Genomic DNA, 21,203 nt, shown 5'->3' on the forward strand with positions numbered 1-21,203 from the left:
CCTCGTGAAGGTGGATCTGACCAGGGTGGTCCATGCCTTAGTCACCTCCAGATTGGACTACTGTAATGCGCTCTACGTGGGGCTGCCCTTGAAAACAGCCCGGAAATTTCAACTGGTCCAACGGGCGGCGGCCAGGTTGTTAACCGGTGCTCCTTACAGGGAGAGGTCAACCCTCCTGTTTAAGGAGCTCCATTGGCTGCCGTTCATTTTCCGGTCCCAATTCAAGGTGCAGGTACTTACCTACAAAACCCTAAATGGTTTGGGACCCGCCTACCTGCGTGACCACATCTCCATATATGAACTCACACGATTCCTCCGATCATCTGGAGAGGCCCTGCTCACGGTCACAAGCGCGATTGGTGGGGATTGGTGGGGATGAGGGACAGGGCCTTCTCTGTGGTGGCCCCCCGACTCTGGAAGTCTCTCCCCAAGGACATCAGACAAGCCCCAACATTGGCAGTCTTTAGGAAGAGCTTGAAGATGTGGTTGTTCCAGTGTGCCTTCCCAGAATAGGAAACTCCTAGCATCATGTCCCAAATGCACTTTACTAGAGATTTAAGATTGTCTGCACACCGCACATATCTCCAAAAACTTAACTATTTCACCTGTCAGGTCCAGCATTTTTAAAATTTTTAATCATTACATTTGGCCCAGCCTTAGTTTTAAATGCGCCAAGGTGTTATTGTCTAATGTTTATTGCTATTGTTTTAATGTTTATTGCTTGTTTTTGAGTTTTATTTATTGTTGTATTTGTTATGTTGTTGTTTTATTGATGTGTTGGGCCTCGGCCTCTTGTAAGCCGCACCAAGTTCTTCGGGAGATGTTAGCGGGGTATAAATAAAGGTTTATTATTATTATTATTATTATTATTATTATTAGGTTCTTGTGGGTTTTTTCAGGCTATAGAGCCATGTTCTAGAGGCATTTCTCCTGACGTTTCGCCTGCATCTATGGCAAGCATCCTCAGAGGTGTGAGGTCCTCACCTCTGAGGATGCTTGCCATAGATGCAGGCGAAACGTCAGGAGAAATGCCTCTAGAACATGACTCTATAGCCCGAAAAAACCCACAAGAACCTAGTGATTCCAGCCATGAAAGCCTTCGACATTATTTATTATTATTATTATTATTATTATTATTATTATTATTATTATTATATTTTCTCCCCGAAAACTGGGCATCTTTTTAGCATTTTAATACTCTAATGCACTTCTACGGAGAACCATCATCATTCCCACTTTACTTTTCTTCAGTAGTCACTTTGGAAATAATGCAATATATCTGCCTGCTCAGACATAACAGCAGTATTAGTCTTCTACACACCCAATTACTGCTCTCTCCAGCATTTAAAAATCAAATCATCCCCAACATTAAAAATGTGTGCACACACCATTTCAATGGATTGACAATCTATGAAAAGAGAACTAGTATTGGGTATGACACATTTCTTCCTCAACGTTAATTTTTTCCCCCAGAGGTCTTTGGGTTTTTTCCCTCTCCCTTCCTTCCTTTTTTCCCTATGAACACTGTCTCATCATTGCCAGACAAATGGAATCTATCAAGAAGCATATCTTAAAGCCTTACAGTTTTTCGTTTTCAAAGGGCAGAACCGTCACTGAGAATGAAGGGAAAAGGAGAAACCTGACAACAGGAAAGAATTGCCTGAGGTGCTTGTATTATTACAGTTCCCAGACATGGAAGTAGGCACTGTTATGCAACCGAGAGATTCCCTCCTCCCCGCCCTCCATCCAGTTTTGACATCCTGAATATGAATAAACGAAGGAAGAAAATGAAGAGATATTATAAAATGATATTATATATGGCACTATTTTTAAATGTCTTGGCTGTCATCATGGGAGAGGAAGGTAGAACCTGATAGACATGTGCAAGTACAACCAAAATTGACATATAACCAAAGCTTTGTTTACATTGGTTATCAAGAGTTTGAGCAAAATAACAGACCAAACAAAATAAATTAACCAAGATTAACAGCAACTTTGTAAGTGAGAACTGTCACAATTTCATCTTGGTAAAGGCTTTTTTGACAGAAAAGGGTCAAAACAAAATATGCTCTATTTTCAAGAACCCCAAGTCAAATCAGTATTAAGAATAACCAGGTGGTCAAGGATGTAGGCCCCCTCTAGACTTCCATATAAAATCCAAATTAACTGCTTTGAACTGGATTATAGTCGCCCTCCTGGAAATTGCAAGAGAATAATCATCATCATCATCATCATCGTCATCATCATTTGTACCCTGCTCCATCTCCCCGATGGGGACTCGGTGCGGCTTACATGAGGCCAAACCCAAAACAACAATTACACAAAATAAAACAAAACCAAAAATGCAAATAATAAACAATAATAACGCAATTACATAAAACAAAAGACAACATAGCAATATAAAATGACAATAAACACAATAAACACAATCATGGTAACATGGGCGAGCTACATGTAATGGATAAAAGAAAATTGGGTGGAAACAGATTAAAAACTCAGGTGAGATAAACACGAGATAAACAAGGACAGATTATTTGCGGAGGAGAGCTCGTTTTAGTGGAGGTCGTGGAGCAAACTTTCCTATGGGGGAAATGCACTCCAATAACAAAAACCGTTAAACTAAACACTAGTATGAGGATGTAGATCAGGGGTCCTCAAACTATGGCCCAGGGGCCGCATACAGCCCTCCAAGGTAATTTACCCGGCCCTCGCTCATGGTCAACCTAAGTCTGAAACGACTTGAAAGCACACAACAACAACAATCCTATCTCGTCAGCCAAAAGCAGGCCCACACTTCCCATTGAAATACTAAGTTTATATTTGTTAAAATTGTTCTTCATTTTAATTATTGTATTGTTTTCAAGTGTTTTTAAGATATGTGTGGTGTGCATAGGAATTCATTCATGTTTTTTTTTTTCAAATTCTAATCCGGCCCTCCAACAGTTTGAGGGACTTTGACTTGGCCCTCTGTTTAAATAGTTTGAGGACCGCTGATGTAGATCTACTCATCAAATGCACAGCGGAAGAGCCAGGTTTTGAGGTTCTTTTTAAAGGTTTCTAGAGTAGGGGCTTTCCTAATCTCTCCAGGGAGTGAGTTCCAGAGTTGGGGAGCCACAGAGGAAAAAGCTCTCTCCCTTGTACTCACCAAGCGAGTCTGGGAGACTGGCAGTGGCGAAAGAAGGGCCTCCCCAGAAGAACGGAGGGCTCGAGATGGTTCATGGAGAGAGATATCGTCATGAAGGTAGGCAGGTCCCAAACCGTTTAGGTCATGAAGGTAGGCAGGTCCCAAACCGTTTAGGGCTTTATAGGTGATAACCTGCACCTTGAATTGGGACTGGAAAATAAATGGCAGCCAGTGGAGCTCCTTAAACAGGGGGGTTGCCATAGATGCAGGCGAAACATCAGGAGAGAATGCCTCTAGAACATGGCCATATAGCCCAAAAAACCCTACAACAACCCAATACATTAAAACATTTGCTCTTCCACAAATAAATGCAATCTACGTTAATAAAGCCTTCCGCTCTTTCCGGTTATCAGGCATTCAGACACGAGGGCAGTGAAAAAAATTGAGCAGAGGACATGTCAACATGGGCCAAATAAAGTGGACTCACCAGGCACCAGCAACAGAAAAGCCTCATCCTGCATGGCTGGGTTCAAAGCAGAATGACTGCATCTAGCCCCTTATCCAGGACAAGGGAAAATGGGATCATCCCAGCGTTTTTGAAGTGTGAACAACTGGATAGAACAAAATCGGGTCTGATCCAATGTCCACAGGTTGATCAACCGCACCACTGTCTCGCCAGCCAGAAGCAACACTTAAACAGTTGCTTCTTATGAGAAAACCTAGTCGGTGACCAGTAGAATCTATTTTAGAACTGGAGTGCAGAACATTCCAGGTGTTTTGACTACAGTTTCCACAGTAGATTGCTGTTGCAATCCACAGTAGATTGTTTCTACAGCAATCTACAGTTTCCACAGTAGATTGCTGTTGTAGATTGCTGGGCTACAGATTATGGTAGGCTAAAACATCTAAGCCAGAATTTAAATATGTAGAATAATAGAATCATAGAGTTGGAAGAGACCTCATGGGCCATCCAGTCCAATCCCCTGCCAAGAAGCAGGAATATTGCATTCAAATCACCCCTGACAGATGGCCATCCAGCCTCTGTTTAAATGCTTCCAAAGAAGGAGCCTCCACCACATTCCAGGGCAGAGAGTTCCACTGCTGAACAGCTCTCACAGTCAGGAAGTTCTTCCTAATGTTCAGATGGAATATCCTTTCCTGTATTTGAAGCCATTGTTCCACGTCTTAAGTCACCAGGGAAGCAGAAAACAAGCTTGGTCCCTCCTCCCTATGACTTCCTCTCACCTATTTATACATGGCTATCATATCTCCTTTCAGCCTTCTCTTCTTCAGGCTAAACATGTCCAGCTCTTTAAGCCGCTCTTCATAGGGCTTGTTCTCCAGACCCTTGATCATTTTAGTCGGCCTCCTCTGGACACATTCCAGCTTGTCAATATCTCCGTTCAATTGTGGTGCCCAGATTTGGGCACAATATTCCATGTGTTGGCTAACCAAGGCAGAATAGAGGGGTAGCATTACTTCTCTAGATCTAGACACTATGCTCCTATTGATGCAGGCCAAAATCCCATTGGCTTTTTTTGCCGCCTCATCTCATTGTTGGCTCATGTTTAACTTGTTGTCCATGAGGGACTCCAAGATCTTTTTCACATGTACTGCTCTTGAGCCACGCATCCCTCATTCTGTAGCTTTGCATTTGTCACTGTTGAACTTCATTTTGTTAGTTTTGGCCCATCTCTCTAATCTCCCTAATCTGTCAAGATTGTTTTGAATTCTGCTCCTGTCCTCTGGAGTATTGGCTATCCCTCCCAATTTGGTGTCATCTGCAAATATCATTGGATTCGAATAGGGGCTAGACTCAGGCAGCCATCTAGATGTTGTTTGACTGCAATTCCCATCACCCCGATTATCACAGTGAATTATAAAGGCAACTGGGATCTTGAGCCAAACAACTGAAGATGTCAGCCCTCTCTGTCATTCACTGTGGTGAGATCTTGAGGAAAAATGGCTTTTTTAGAGTTTACAACATGGAAAGGTGCAGGGCAGTTTTCCATTGCATAACCAGATATACAGTATTCCCTAAATATGTCATCTCTCTTGTTATCACTTGTGCAAGGGACAGGCCCAGCGAAACAGAGTTTTCCCACTTTATTGCTATCATGTTGGTTTTAAACCCCGAAGTACCAAAGGTTTCCTCTTTCTGCTCCAGAATATGGAGATATGAAGATCCTATGTAGATGTAAAATTCAACTCAAAGCTTTCCTAGCTCTAGTTCATTGTTATGCTAAAGTAATGGTTATGGATGATCTGATGTGAATTTGCAAACCACAGTATGCAATTAACCATCATTACGTTTTACTGCCTGTGTCAGAAAATGGAAGGATTGTTATAGACCAGGGATCCACAAACGTTTTAAGCAGAGGGCCAGGTCACGGTCCCTCAAACTGTTGGAGGGTCGGATTATAATTTGAAAAAAACATGAATGAATTCCTATGCACACTGCATATATCTTATTTATTGTGCAAAAAACATTTAAAAACAATACAATAATTAAAATCAAGAGCACTTTTAACAAATATAAACTTATTAGTATTTCAATGGAAAATGTGGACCTGCTTTTGGCTGATGAGATAGGATTGTTGTTGTGTGCTTTCAAGTAGTTTCAGACTTATGTTGACCCTAAGTGAGGGCTGGGTAAATGACCTTGGAGGGCTTAGTTTGAGGACCCCGTTATAGACTTTCAAAACTCCATCAAGGTACAACTTAGTGTTTCTGAACTTTCCAAACCGCTAAAACTTTTTAACTTTCAAGAGAAAGTATTTTTTACACCAAAGCTGTTAGATTGAACAAGGTTTTAAAGTTCAAAGGCAGCTTCTTTCAATATTATGTTGTTTGAATAACGGATCTTTACTTATTAGGTAGAATAAGTCATTTAGGCCAACCTCTGAGGCTTGCATTTCCCTGGCAGCTCCCACAGCAAGAGATGGACCTCTTTTAAATTGCCATATAAAGTCCAGATTATTTGCTTTGGGAGCGTAGACTCATATAATTCAGCTCAAAGCAGATAATGTAAATTATCTGTTTGGCTAATCTGGATTATATAGCAGTGTAGAAGGGGCCAAGGTTGCATTATCTGCCAGCATGATGAGACTCCTTTGGGATGAATCAGGCATTTGATTATTGCATTTAATTAGACATCATATAGGTTGGATTATCTTTGAAGATACAGTCTGGTTGATTTTCTGTGATTTGCTGTGACTCATTGCCATAATTAGTGTCATAAACTCCAGAATGTTCTGACATGTTTAAGGACATACAAGAGTGCAACTGCAGTGGGAAACAGCCACAATCTTTGTATTGTCGAAGGCTTTCATGGCGGGAATCACTGGGTTGTTGTAGGTTTTTTCAGGCTATATCGCCATGTTCTAGAGGCATTATCTCCTGACATTTTGCCTGCATCTATGGCAAGCATCCTCAGAGGTAGAGAGGTCTGTTGAAACTAGGAAAATGGGTTTATATATCTGTGGAATGACCAGGGTGAGACAAATGATTCTTGTCTGCTGGAGCTAGGTGTGAATGTTTCAACTGACCACCTTGATTAGCATTTGATGGCCTGGCAGTGCCTGGGCAATCTTTTGTTGAGAGGCAATCTTTTGTCTCGTAGTGTGAATTTACTACAAGCAGTCACTTTTTGTAAAAGCTATCTGGCATGATATAAGAGTCTAGAGTTGCTGATTACACCAACTCCTGAGGAAGGGGATTTCATTCCCCGAAACAGGGTACAAAAATACCCGGGCACCTCTGTAGAATGCTATTTGGACTTTTCCTTTGGAGACTTTTTTGAGAAGCAGTGCTCCAATTTCAGTGGACTTGATTTGGATTTCATCCATGAAGATTTTTTTCAGAGAGGTGCTCCGTCTTCATTATTGTCTTCAGTCTACATATAGCCTCATGACTCAATGCTTACTTTGTGTATAATTTTTCTCACTGAATGTATCCCTGAAGCCTATATTCAGTAGAACCCTTATTCAGACCTAGAACTGTTAAGTTTGAGAGCGGTTGCTCCTTTTGATTTTGCTTTGTGCCACTGAATTGAGCTATGTACTGGGAATTTTGATAAATTGCATACTATAAGCTCTTTTGATCTTACACTTTGATATTACACATAGATTGTTTTGTGTTTGTTCTGGCAGTGCCTGGGGCAATCTTTTGCTGAGAGGTGATTAGATGTCCTTGATTGTTTCCCCTCTGTTGTTTTGCTGTTGTAATTTTAGAGTTTTTAATACTGGTAGCCAGATTTTGTTCATTTTCATGGTTTACTCCTTTCTGTTGAAATTGTCCACATGCTTGTGTATTTCAATGGCTTCTCTGTGTAGTCTGACATGGTGGTTGTTAGAGTAGTCCAGCATTTCTGTGTCCTCTGAGGATGCTTGCCATAGATGCAGGCGAAACGTCAGGAGAGAATGCCTCTAGAACATGGCCATATAGCCTGAAAAAACCTACAACAACCCTGCCACAATCTTTTTTCACCTCCACCATATTTTTCTAGAGGTTCAAAACCAATTTCAATGTCAAAGAAATGGAACATGTGACCCACCAGATTAGGAATGGGCATCTGAAGATGATTCAGGGTCCATGGTTCAACTCAATGCCCTCCAACAGCCAAACAGGTATGCTTGCTCTGATGTTGCATTACTTTTGGTTTTATTTCCAGATGGTTTGGAAGACATTTTATGAATGGATGTTGGAAATATCGAAGGCCTCTTTTACATTGCCATATAATAATCCAGATTATCAAAACCGATAACCCACATTACATGAGTCTACACTGTCATATAATCCAGTTCAAAGCAGACAATCCAAATTTTATATGACGGTGTAGAAGGGCCCCATGTCTGTTGTTCATTGTTAGACATCAGAGACATAGGAGTCACTGCAGGATCTCATAATTAATTTTGTTACTTAAATGTGAATGCTCAGATCTGAGCTTTTGAAGTCTATCAGTGCTTGATGTAGTTCAAAACATACCCTTCAACTGACATCTAAGTCAGGGAGAAAAGGACTAATTAGGAGTCCTTGATTAGAGAGCGCACTCTAGCACTTTAATGACACCAGTGAAGCTAATGGGACATTATCAACATGTATTGAGAGATGTGCTTTGCACTACTTTAAAGGACTTCCTCTCTGTGTAACCCTAATCACAATTTTAATGTGTTGTTTTTATCTTCATATCACTAAGCTGCAATGTAAACTGTAGCATATAGTCAATTTGAATCATGATCAATGACAACATAAGTTAGTGAAAAGTGTATCTTAAGGCAACTCCATGCATGCAAAAAAAATAAGTAATAATAAGCTATGTGGTCATTCTCACCCTAAGGACTATATAGCAAGTAATGTCTCATCAAAATATGGCATCTCTGAGTTTAGCTGGAAAGAGTTTTAGTCCTGTAACAATGTCTGCAGTCAAGTTGCATCTCTATCATAATACGTTGAAAGACACATCTCCGAATAATTTAACAGCAATACCAATGGTTTGATGACACATCCAAGTCAAGTTTGTTTTTCCTTCTACGGTTTCAAACATCTTTGTAATTAAATGGTCATCTGAAACAGCTCTAACAACAACATACACAACATACATCTTCAAAAACGTACATTTTTCCCCACAATTCTCCCTCACTTCCTTTTCTAAGGTTCCCCGATATTAATGACATGCCAGAAAAGACCACAGCAATGCTCTTACCAGTTTATTATAATGAAACATGCCCACAAGAACCTTGCAGTGGGTTGTATCTTGAACATGATTCTATGCTCTGAACTCAGCACTGACACCATTTGTCTTTTAATAATATGTACTACTAGCCGTCCCCTGCCACGCGTTGCTGTGGCCCACATGGTGGTTTTGTGTGGGAGGTTTGGCCCAATTCTGTCGTTGGTAGGTTCAGAATGCTCTGTGATGGTAGGTGAACTATAAATCCCAGCAACTACAACTCCCAAATGTCAAGATTCTATTTTCCCCAAACTCCACCAGTGTTCACAGTTGGGCATAATAAGTATTCTTGTAGAGTTTGGTCCAGATCCATCATTATTTGAGTCCACAGTTATCTCTGGATGTAGATGAACTACAACTCCAAAACCAAAGGACACTGCCCACCAAACCTTTCCAGTATTTTCTGTTGGTCATTGGAGTTCTGTGTGCCAAGTTTGGTTCAATTCCATCGTTGGTGGGGTTCAGAATGTTCTTTGATTGTAGATGAACTATAAATCCCAGCAACTACAGCTCCCAAATGTCAAGATTCTATTTTCCCCAAACTCCACCAGTGTTCACATTTGGGCATACTAAGTATTCATGTAGAGTTTGGTCCAGACCCATCATTGTTTGAGTCCACAGTTATCTCTGGATGTAGATGAACTACAACTCCAATACCAAAGGACACTGCCCACCAAACCCTTCCAGTATTTTCTGTTGGTCTTTGGAGTTCTGTGTGCCAAGTTTGGTTCAATTCCATCACTGGTGGGGTTCGGAATGTTGTTTGCTTGTAGGTGAACTATAAATCCCAGCAACTACAACTCCCAAATGACAAAATTTGAGTGAAGGACATACATTGGGTTGTTAGGTGCCTTGTGTCCAAATTTGGTGTCAATTCATCCAGTGGTTTCTGAGTTCTGTGAATAGCAGAAACGAACACTACATTTTTATTTATATAGATAAGCAATAGGGAGCCCCGGTGGCGCAATAGGTTAAACTGCTGAGCTGCTGAGCTTGTTAACCGAAAAGGTCACAGGTTTGAATCCGGGGAGCGGTTTGAGCTTCCGCTGTCAGCCCCAGCTACTGCCAACCTAGCAGTTCGAAAACATGCAAATGTGATTAGATCGAAAGGTACCGCTCCAGCAGGAAGGTAACGGCTCTCCATGCAGTCATGCCGGCCACATGACCTTGGAGGTGTCTACGGACAACGCTGGGTCTTCGGCTTAGAAATGGAGATGAGCACCACACCCCAGAGTCAGACACAACTGGACTTCATGTCAGGGGAAAACCTTTACCTTACTATAAGCAATATGACAGAAGCAACATGCAGAAATTCCAGTTTACCCTTTGTCTTATATTGTATGTTTTTGTATTATTTTGCATATGTGGAAACCAGTCCCCTAGGGGAGATAGGGTGATATACAAATAAAGATTATTATTATTATTATTATTATTATATTTATTTATACCCAGGGGCGGCTCAACCCATTACGCAAAGTAAGCATTTGCAATATAGTTGATTTTGCCCAGGGGCGCTCTTGAGGCGCTCTTGGGGGAAAATAGACCTTGACATATGCGAGTTGTAGTTACTGGGATGTATAGTTCACCTACAATCAAAGAGCATTTTGAACTCCACCAATGATGGAATTGAACCAAATATGACACACAGAACTCCCACAACGAATAGAAAATATATATCAGTGATTGGTTGGGGGGGGGGGGGGGGGCGCCAAAATACTGTTTGCTTACCGTTGAAAATTACCTAGGGCCACCTCTGTTTATACCCCGCTTTATCATCCCAAAAGGGACTCAAATTTCATCTGATTTATGCAATGTTTTATCTCTGAATATTTGCACATTTTAGCCATTCTTAAATTTCTCAAAAATGTCTTTCAAATCTTGCTAGCATGCAAATACTTGAGACAACGGTTGTGTTTTCTTGCATCAAGGCTGAGATGCAAAAATATCATTTTCACCAAGCGTGTAAATCACAACAGAATCTCCGAGTCCCCGTTGAGGGAGATGGTGGCGGGGTATAAATAAGATGTATTATTATTATTATTTCTATCTATATAAATAAAAATGTAATGTTCATTTGTGGGATTAGCAAAACTCAAAAACCACTGGACGAATTGACACCAAATTTGGACACAAGACATCTAACAACCCAATGTATGTCCTTCACTCAAAAAAAAAATGATTTTGTCATTTGGGAGTTGTAGTTGCTGGGATTTATAGTTTACCTACAATCAAAGAGCATTCTGAACTCCACCAATGATGGAATTGGGCCAAACTTAGAACACAGGGCTCCCATGACCAACAGAAAAAACTGGAAGGGTTTGGTGGACATTGACCTTGAGTTTGGGAATTGTAGTTCACCCACATCCAGAGAGCACTGTGGACTCAAACAATGATGGATCTGGACCAGTCTTGGCACGAATATTCCATATGCCCAAATATGAACACAGATGGAGTTTAAGGGAAATAGACCTTGACATTTGGGAGTTGTAGTTGCTGGGATTTATAGTTCACCTACAATCAAAGAGCATTCTGAACTCCACCAATGATGGAATTGAACCAAACATGGCATACAGGACTTCCATGACCAACAGAACACACTGGAATGGTTTGGTGGGCATTGACCTTGAGTTTGGGAGTTGTAGTTCACCTACATCCAGAGAGCACTGTGGACTCAAACAATGACGGATCTGGACCAAACTTGGCATGAATATTCCATATGCCCAAATATGAACACAGATGGAGTTTAAGGGAAATAGACCTTGACATTTGGGAGTTGTAGTTGCTGGGATTTATAGTTCACTACAACTAAAGTGCATTCTGAAACCCACAAACAACAGAAATGGGGCAAACTTCACACACAGAACCCCCATGGCCAACAGAAAATACTTAAGGCCATCCAGTCCAACTCTCTTTACCAGGGCAAGAAAATGTAATCAGAACCCTCCTGACAAAGAGCCATCCAGTCACAAATATAGATAGATAGATATGATTCTCTCATACACACACACATAGTATCATAGATTTGAAAGAGACCCTTAAAGAAGGACTATGATATGTTGCGTATTCCAGAGTAGGCAAACCAGAACACTCTCCACATCAACACTGACAAAGAAACAACAAGAAATACTAGGTTCTTGTGGGTTTTTTCGGGCTATAGAACCATGTTCTAGAGGCATTTCTCCTGACGTTTTGCCTGCATCAGGAGAAATGCCTCTAGAACATGGTTCTATAGCCCGAAAAAACCCACAGGAACCTAGTGATTCCAGCCATGAAAGCCTTCGACAATACATTGAACAAGAAATACTGTTTACTCACAAGCATAAATGAATTACATATAATAGAAACCAACACTTTCTCATTACTTTATTTTCCAGATCACCAGACTGGGCCACAGTAACGCATGGCAGGGGACAGCTAGTCACTAATATAAATGCAAAACTGCTTGTTTTGTTCCAGGTTTATCATCTCCAAGCATGGAGGAGTAATATTGTGTTTGCAAGGGCTCTGCTTCCGTAAGCCATAATCGAATTAACTATTATACTAGTTTTGCCATTTGATGTTAGACTAGAAATGCATTTAGTTCTGAGATTTCTAAATGTGCCAGTCTGTGCATTTCCCTCCAGAAGGCTGCATTCGAAGTCTGCCAAGGATGACTCACACTCATTTTAACCTTCTCGTATAAAGTATTATTTTTCCCCTCGGCATCTGATCATTTGTGTGGATGGGGAAACGTAACCCAACCAATGCCCGTAAACATTTGTCGCAGCCGCAAATCTCCCCATTTGCAATGGGAGTCAACCTACAGTCCACCTTAACCAAAAGAATGGGTTGCAGAGATTAAAGTGTTGATGCCATCGACTTTCTGCAAAAAATGGACAATTGGTATGAGAGTCCAACATCTGCTCATAATTATGCAGAACAAAAAATCAAAAGGATGGACGTCCCACTCATTTCTGATTTCTGGCACTGCAAAAAATTCAATTCTAATGCAGCGCGACAGGTCTGCTAAGTAGTGCCCCTCATTTGCATAATATGTAAATTCCGTCGCTGGGATTGCAGGGTCTCAAATCCCCAGATGTCACAAAACTCGGTAAAATTCTTTGTGAAGCATGAAATAGTCCCATTAAGGAAAGCCACTCCAATGTTTGATTCTGCTTAATGGAATAATGTCGAGGGGGAAATTAAGCTCCACGACATCGACAGCAACCATCACAGTTTGTGGTTTGGAAGGAATCCATTTGAAAATAAGAAGATACAAATGAAACAGAGAAACTATCTCCATCTCACCCCAAAAAACCAAATCTCAGAGAGATCATACCTTTTCAACTACGAACAGTCACAAAAAAGGGCATTTTGGGCCCATTGATAAAATGTAGGAAAATATTTTAAAGCACACAGAACCACTGAAAAAGGACAATGTTGGATAGTTATATGTTTCTTCCAGTTCTGTTTTTCTTATCAAAAAAAGATAAACAATTTTTCTAAAATCTTATATCTGAGGGTATTCATTTGCTTTCAGTCCTCATGATCAGCTTTTAAGTCGTTTCCAGTATATTTTAGTACATCCATTGGCTTTCAGGCTACATGTTCAGGCTTTAAACCTTACCGGTCTGGCAGCCGTATTGTCATCTTCTTCACACTTCGGCTCAGGCAGCCATTTTAGGTTTTCCTTAACACTTACAGTGGGGCAGCCATATTGCATCCTACATGTGTTCTTAGGTAGCCATTTTAGGTTCTCCTCAATACTTGCAGTTGGGTAGCCATGTTGCCTCCTATACTTGTTCTTAGTGGCCATTGTAGGTCCTCTTTAACACGTGCTGTTGAGCAGCTATGTTGCCTCCTACACTTGTTCTTAGGCAGCCATTTTAGGTTCTCCTCAATATTTTTAGTTGGATAGCCATGTTGCCTCCTATACTTGTTCTTAGGCAGCCATTTTAGGTTCTCCTCAATACTGTCCCGGAGTGTGGTGGAGGCTCCTTCTTTGGAAGCTTTTAAGCAGAGGCTGGATGGCCATCTGTCAGGGGTGATTTGAATGCAATATTCCTGCTTCTTGGCAGGGGGTTGGACTGGATGGCCCATGAGGTCTCTTCCAAGTCTTTGATTCTATGATTCTATGATTCTATGACTTGCAGTTGGGTAGCCATGTTGCCTCCTATACTGGTTCTTAGGCAGCCGTTTTAGGTTTTCCTCAATGCTTCCAGTTAGGTAGCCATGTTGCCTCCTATACTTGTTCTAAGGCAGCCGTTTTAGGTTTTCCTCAATACTTTCAGTTAGGTAGCCATGTTGCCTCCTATACTTGTTCTAAGGCAGCCATTTTAGGTTTTCCTCAATATTTCCAGTTAGGTAGCCATGTTCTTCACTTCACTTCACTTTATCTCTTAATTAGTCGCTCTCCACCAAGGTGCTCCGAGCGACTTACAGTCTAAAATAGCATTTACACAATATAAAAACATTCAGCATAAAAACATTTGACAGTGACTATTTGGCAAATAAGATCTGACTACTTAAATGCACAACCAAACAGCCAAGTCTTGAGTGCCTTTACAAAAGATTGCAAGGTTGCCTCCTATACTTATTCTTAGGCAGCCATTTTAGGTTCTCCTCAATACTTGCAGTTGGGTAGCCATGTTGCCTCCTATACTTGTTCTTAGTGGCCATTGTAGGTCCTCTTTAACATGTGCTGTTGAGCAGCTATGTTGCCTCCTATACTTGTTCTTTGGCAGCCATTTTAGGTTCTCCTCAATACTTGCAGTTGGGCAGCCATGTTGCCTCCTATACTGGTTCTTAGGCAGCCATCTTAGGTTTTCCTCAATACTTCCAGTTAGGTAGCCATGTTGCCTCCTATACTTGTTCTAAGGCAGCCATTTTAGGTTTTCCTCAATACTTTCAGTTAGGTAGCCATGTTGCCTCCTATACTTGTTCTTAGGCAGCCGTTTTAGGTTTTCCTCAATATTTCCAGTTAGGTAGCCATGTTCTTCACTTCACTTTATCTCTTAATTAGTCGCTCTCCACCAAGGTGCTCCGAGTGACTTACAGTCTAAAATAGCATTTACACAATATAAAAACATTCAGCATAAAAACATTCGACAGTGACTATTTGGCAAATAAGATCTGATTACTTAAATGCACAACCAAACAGCCAAGTCTTGAGTGCCTTTACAAAAGATTGCAAGGTTGCCTCCTATACTTGTTCTTAGATAGCCATTTTAGGTTCTCCTCAATACTTGCAGTTGGGTAGCCATGTTGCCTCCTATACTTATTCTTAGGCAGCCATTTTAGGTTCTCCTCAGTACTTGCAGTTGGGTAGCCATGTTGCCTCCTATACTTGTTCTTAGACAGCCATTTTAGGTTCTCCTCAATACTTGCAGTTGAGTAGCCATGTTGCCTCCTATACTTGTTATTAGGCAGCCATTTTAGGTTCTCCTCAATACTTGCAGTTGAGTAGCCATGTTGCCTCCTATACTTGTTCTTAGGCAGCCATTTTAGGTTCTCAACACTTGCAGTTGGGCAGCCATTTGCCTCCTACACTTTTTCTTAATGGCCATTGTAAGTCCTCTTTGATACATGCTGTTGAGCAGCCGTGTTGCCTCCTACACTTGTTCTTAGGTGGCCATTTTAAATTCTCCTTCACACTTACATTTGTGCAGCCATATTGTCTCCTACACTCTTGTTCTTTGGCTGCCATTTTAGATCATTTTCAGTATTTGTTATGCCATATAATTTGGAGGCCTCAATTCTGTTTCAGGTCTCATATTAGGCTTTGGGACTTTGTCAGTTATTTAGAATTAGCTATTTGGTTTCAGTCCTCAAGGCAGGTTGAGGTCTTTCCCAGTTATTGACTTTCTCTGAGAAAGTGTGACTTGACTTATTTCTCAGGCTGAGAGTATATTGAGGGCAGAGAGCATAACTTTAAATCATCTGAGGCAGAGAGAGTGTGACTTGATATTTTCTGAGGCTGAGGGAAGATAATTTGACTTTCTCAGAGGCTGAGAGAGTATGACATATCGTGTTTTGTTTGTCCGATCTCTTTATTTCATCATGGGGAAGCCAGGCTGACTCTCTGAACGATGTCCTTCTGACACCAGATGGATACAACTTGTTTCCACAGGGAACCTTGATTTCTATAGATGGGTTTTTAACCTTTCTCAGTTTTCTTGTGGTGTTAATTTTTATCTGTATCTGCTTTAACTTTTGTAAACCACTTTTGCTTGGAAAAGATGGGAAATAATTGCAGTAAGAAAAACAACTAGAACTGTCCTTCCAACATAGCCAGCATTTCCTCCTGATGCTTTGGACTACAGCCCCCATCATCCTCAACTAGCAAGACCATTGCTGGCTAGACAAAGTGGGAACTGCAGTCCAAAACATTTGAAAGTCACTAAGCTGCAATACGACCTTATTTTTCTTATTTTTAAGGGCTACCATAAAAGCATGTACCAGTACTTTCTGTAAGAACGCTGTGTCTGAAACGCTTTACTCATAATGTAACTGGAGTGCGCTAAGCAATTATTGTTTTACAATGGTATCAGAATGTGTCTCAGTAGCCAACATTTGCCATCAGTTTTTCCACATGTCAGATTTCTGCTGAGCAATTGCAAGACTCTATTTTATTTCGTGAAATGAAAACTCTCTGTCTTTCAGAGAGATGGAAGTTATGTTTTCAAAAAGAGCTATTAGCACAGTTTTCTTCTGTTCCACTTAACCTAGAGCTGAGAGAATGCATATTCCTTTATTTTGGAAGGTTTTAAGCTACTAATTGTCTAAAACTTTATAAATGCAAAGCAGGTCAATTATTACAAGACTTGCTGAGACAAAATAGTCTAATATCGAGTACTTAGTGGATGCACTGGAATGTGCATGTTATTATATATGTACTAGTCCCCTGCCATGCGTTGCTGTAGCCCAGTCTGTGTATATGTGTTTTGTGGGCGTATATATGTGTATCTGTATGTATATATTTGTGTATATGTGTATATATGGTGTGTTTGTGTATATAAGTGGGTTTGCGCATGCATTATAATGTATTTTTTGTTTTTTGCCTTTTTAAGTCTCTTCTGCTGTCTTTTTCAGTCTTTTTATGAGTGATGGTCACTTGTTGGCCTGATAGGTGTATTGTGTCCAAATCTGGAGTCAATCTGTCCAGTGGCTTTTGAATTATGCTAATCCCACAAATTAACATTACATTTTATTTATATAGATATTAGCTTTACCTGCCATGCATTGCTGTGGCCAGCCTTCCCTCCCTCTTTTTCCTTCTTCTTTCCCTCTTTCCTTCGCTCCCTCTTTTCTTCCTTCATTCCCTTTTCTTGTCTCCTTCTTCCTTCCTTCTCTACCTCTTTCCTTCCCTCCCCCTTTTTCCTTCCACTTTCTCGCCTTTCTTCCTTCTCTACTTCCTTCCTTCCTTCCTTAGCTTTTTGCTTCCATCCTTCCTTCTCTTTCCTTCTTTTATTCCCTCCCTCTTTCTCTCCTTCATTTGCTCCCTCTTTCCTTCCTTCCCTTTTTTCCTTCCTTCGCTCCTTCCTTCCTTCTCTACCTCTTTCCTTCTTCCTCCTTTTTCTTTTCATTCCCCTTTCTCTTCTTTCTTCCTTCTCTATCTCTTTCCTTCCTTCATTCTCTCTCTCTTTCTTTCTTTCTTTCTTTCTTTCCCTCCCTCCCTCCCTCCCAATTCCTTCCTTATTTCCTTTGTTTCTTTCTTTCTTTCTCCCTCCACTTCCTTCCCTCCCTCTTCCTTCCCTTTTTCTGTATCATCATTTAGATTTTTTGTCATTTAGCTTTTTTGGGTTTTTAAGTCCTTTCCACTGATGGTCACTCATTGGTCTATTGGGGGTATGGTGTCCAAATTTCGTGTCAATTCGTCCAGTGGTTTTTGAGTTATGTTAATCCCACATACTAACATTACATTTTTATTTATATAGATTGAGAGAAAGGCTCTAGATCACCCAAGGGCAAAAAGTATCGTAAGACTGAAGAGTCTCTCTCAGGTGCCTTTGGATTTCCAAGCCTACTCATAGAACAACTTAAAAAATAACAACTTTGTAGCCCTCTCAAAGGATGAGATGCATGCAATCTTAACAGTCACCAATTAGAGCCAATTTGCTACCATTTGGGTTTGCACTGTGTTCAGTTATGACAGTAGGGGGGTTGGGGAGCTTGTAGTCTAAATACATCACATTTCCAAGCTCTAATGCAGAGACAATGTCCAATATAACAGTAAGCCTCATGTAAACTATCTCAGAATTTGCTTCTAGAAGTTATATAGAAGTAATGGAGCATACAACTCAAGGTAAGCTATGCCCCTCTCCCAAAGTTTTGGCATGAGATCTGATTTATTGCAGCTCAGAGTTGATTCTGCTACAAAAAGTCCTGGAAGCTCTCCATGGTGCTGCAAACACTGTTTGATAAATAACCCCAGACATGGAGCTGTAGAAAGAGATTGGAGCTGTCCTTGGTATTGTAGGTATTGACTCTATCTGACCCCCCCCCCCCTCCATTTTAACCAAACATTCTGCTATGAAAGAAAAAGTTAGTAGCAGTTGCTGACCTGATTTTTTAAATAATCAGTACATATTCTGGGATAAGATAAAACCGATCCTCCCACTGTTTGTATTTGCGTGCCCTACTGTTAGATTAAAGGCCTTAGTGGGCGTGTAAGACTGAATTTTACAAAATAAAACACAAATAATGAGGTTATTTCACAAATCAAGAGTGATCAAAGTAACCTGTTTCTGTCCAAAGCAGAATGCCATCTTCCAATGTTTACTAGTAATAAAACCAACCTTCAATACTGCCTCTGATGCTACCTAATTAGACCGAAATCTATCTATACCCTAACAAACATAAACATCCAAACAAAAAGTTAGGAGGTACTTGCATATGCTGTGAATAGGTAAACATATTAATACATGCTAAAGCAAAAATGTCTGAACTGAAGGTGGGAAACCATACAAATATTGTTGCCCTATAACTCCAGCCAGTCCTAGCTAATATGGTCAATGGTGAGTTCCAGTCTAACCACATTTGGAAAGCTTCATCTTACCATCCCTATGCTAAATGAATAGCAGATTTTCCATCTGTGGTTTGTTGATCATGATGTTTGGCTTTCCTCTGAAAACCCTTCTTATCAAGTCTCATTGAAACAACCTACAATCATAAAGAAACACTAAAGGAAAATTATGGCATACCAAGAAAAAGAGAAGTTAGACTGCTGGCTTTAGTCATGATAAGAAACAAGACAGACAGGAAATTTGAGGTTTTGCACAGGTAAGGACTGTTGGACAGCATGAAGTAGTACATTTTTCATAAACTCTAATCAATTTTTTCCAGCATGTGAGTTTGGCCAGTCATTAGTTTACTAAACAAGACAATTGATTTCCTTGTGCATCTCAAAGCAGGTCCTCAATCTATCCATACACACATGAAGATATCCAGAAACTGAAGTGAGTTTTCTGAGAAGTTACAATGGAAATATAACTTGTTACAGAACAAATGAAGCTGTGCTGGTACGGCTCCAACTTTATTTGCTTTGTATTAAATGTTTGCTTGCAGTCCAAGATTTCAGGGATTTTGCAGAAAGGTAGCTTCCTTTGGTTGCAGTCGTAGGGCAAGTCACCTGTCCATCGTTAAGTTTTGGTTCCGCCCCTTGTTCAGGGCAATTGGGAAGGGAAGGGAGCCATTTTTAGTTTGTCTCAGTAAGGAAAGCTAATTTAGAGGATGTGTACAAGCTTCTCCTGTACAAAAGCTTCAACCCTTAAGACTTTCCGGGGGAGAACAGTCTTAAGAGCATCCAAAGATCTCCAAAAGATTTCCAGGGAAACAGCCCTAAAGCTTTGAGGAATTTCGGAGGGTAAACAGTTTGGAAGACCAAAGAACTCCAGCTGGAGAATCTACTGGCCTTACTGGTAGGTCCACTCGGTGCTCGAGACGCAGTTCGACCCGGTAGCAGAGCCCAGTAAGGCTTAGATTACAGTCAGCCTGGGAGAAGTTAAAAAGGGATTTTCCTTTAAAGTAAAGAAACAGTTGTTGAAGACAATTGCCTGTCCCTCGTGGACAAGACTAGGAAGCCGCCAGTTGCATAAAAGCCTGGAAGCATTTGTTTAACTTTATTGAAGACAAGAGAAGTTTCTGTTTGATTGTTCATTAATAAACGACTTTGTTATACTTCACAAGCCATCTAAAGGTCATTTGTGGTGGAAAATCTTTGAGAACTTCTCTTCGAGGGGCCCTGGCTTCCCGCTGGGCTCAAGTTGCACGTCCTATTTTAAAGGCAATTCTTTACAGGCCCGTGACAGAACAGAAGCAATGCTTGAAACAATTATAATTATAATAACTGTTGCAGTTGATTACTTCTGTCTCTTTAAGGCAGTGAACTACCCTTGCCTGAGGAGATATCCAAGGTGCGAAATCTATTTGGAAGACACAGTTCAGCACTTCAGATATCTCCTTTACATCAAGACTAACATAGTTAAATCACTACTTTAGGAGCCCCCGGTGGCGCAGTGGGTTAAACCCCTGTGCCGGCAGGACTGAAGACCGACAGGTCACACGTTGGAATCCGGGGAGAGGCGGATGAGCTCCCTCTATCAACTCCAGCTCCTCATGTGAGGACATGAGAAAGGCCTCCCACAAGGGTGATAAAAACATCAAATCATCCGGGCATCCCCTGGGCAACGTCCTTGCAGACGGCCAATTCTCTCACACCAGAAGCGACTTGCAGTTTCTCAAGTCGTTCTTGACACGATACGACTACTTTATTGATATGAATATAACCAGTAATCATGATTAAGGATATGAAAATCAACAGAGTATGCAAAAAAAAGATATGTTACAGGAAACCACTCCAGGAATGAACAGTTTTAACTGACTGGTCAATTATACAACAATTCAAATAGCCAACAAAGTAATCTTATATGTTTTTACGTGGATCTAAGTTCCACTGCATCAATTGCAGACAAGCCTTTTGAATTGCAGTTTAGGTCAATGGCAATTCTAGTTGAAGTGACAATCTAACTTTAAACTTTTTAAACAGAGGGCCAGGTCACAATCCCTCAAACTGTTGGAGGGCCAGATTATAATTTGAAGGGGAAAAAAAGAATTCCTATGCACACTGCACATATCTTATTTGTAATGCAAAAACACTTAAAAACAATACAATAATTAAAATGAAGAACAATTTTAACAAATATAAGCTTATTAGTATTTCAATGGAAAGTGTGGGCCAACTTTTGGCTGATGATATAGCATTGTTGTTGTGGTGGTGTGCTATCAAGTCATTTTAGACTTAGGTTGACCCTGAGCGAGGGCTAGGTAAATGACCTTGGAGGGCCATATCTGGCCCTCGGGCCTTAGTTT

At 40.7% G+C, this 21,203-nt stretch overlaps 1 protein-coding gene across 1 annotated transcript in view; it reads right to left on the reverse strand.

The window, feature by feature from the left end:
* ANK3 (ankyrin 3) overlaps positions 1-21,203 on the reverse strand; it is a 719,992-nt gene that overhangs the window by 467,518 nt on the left and 231,271 nt on the right. The window lies entirely within an intron of this gene.

This window comes from Anolis sagrei, chromosome 3, assembly GCF_037176765.1.
Source record: "Anolis sagrei isolate rAnoSag1 chromosome 3, rAnoSag1.mat, whole genome shotgun sequence".
In the NCBI taxonomy this organism is placed as follows: domain Eukaryota; kingdom Metazoa; phylum Chordata; class Lepidosauria; order Squamata; family Dactyloidae; genus Anolis; species Anolis sagrei.